Source organism: Scleropages formosus, chromosome 25, assembly GCF_900964775.1.
Source record: "Scleropages formosus chromosome 25, fSclFor1.1, whole genome shotgun sequence".
Lineage (NCBI taxonomy): Eukaryota > Metazoa > Chordata > Actinopteri > Osteoglossiformes > Osteoglossidae > Scleropages > Scleropages formosus.
Window position 1 is genome coordinate 2,376,314 of NC_041830.1, and position 471 is coordinate 2,376,784.

The window sequence follows — 471 nt, forward strand, 5'->3', positions numbered from 1 at the left end:
ATAAATTAACCATCACGCCTAAGTTCATCCTTCCAATAACTCAAATCATTGACAATGAAACACCATAGACATTAAGTTTTTCATAAAATGTTTAATTTTCATTCAAGACCATTAACAAAAGATCACCAGAGAGCAGCTACAAGGCCAAGTAGGAACCCAGCGATCTGCGAGGTTTTAGTTATGTGAACAGTAACTATTTCGGAGGCTGCTGAGTCACACCCAATCCTGATCCTTGCCACACTCACATTTCAGTATCTGAAGTCTTTTTTTTGCCTTGTTTCCACAACTTAACTTAGCTGTATTGTGAATCTTCGACTAAGAGGAGAGGGGGGAGAAAAAAAAAAAAAAAAAAAAAAAAAAAAAAGCACACATTACGTACAGAGTATTTCAACCCACAGGTATCAGGGATGCAAACTTGCATTATTTCTACCGAAAAAGCCATTCTAATTTTTTTTTTCCTTTTTTTTTTTA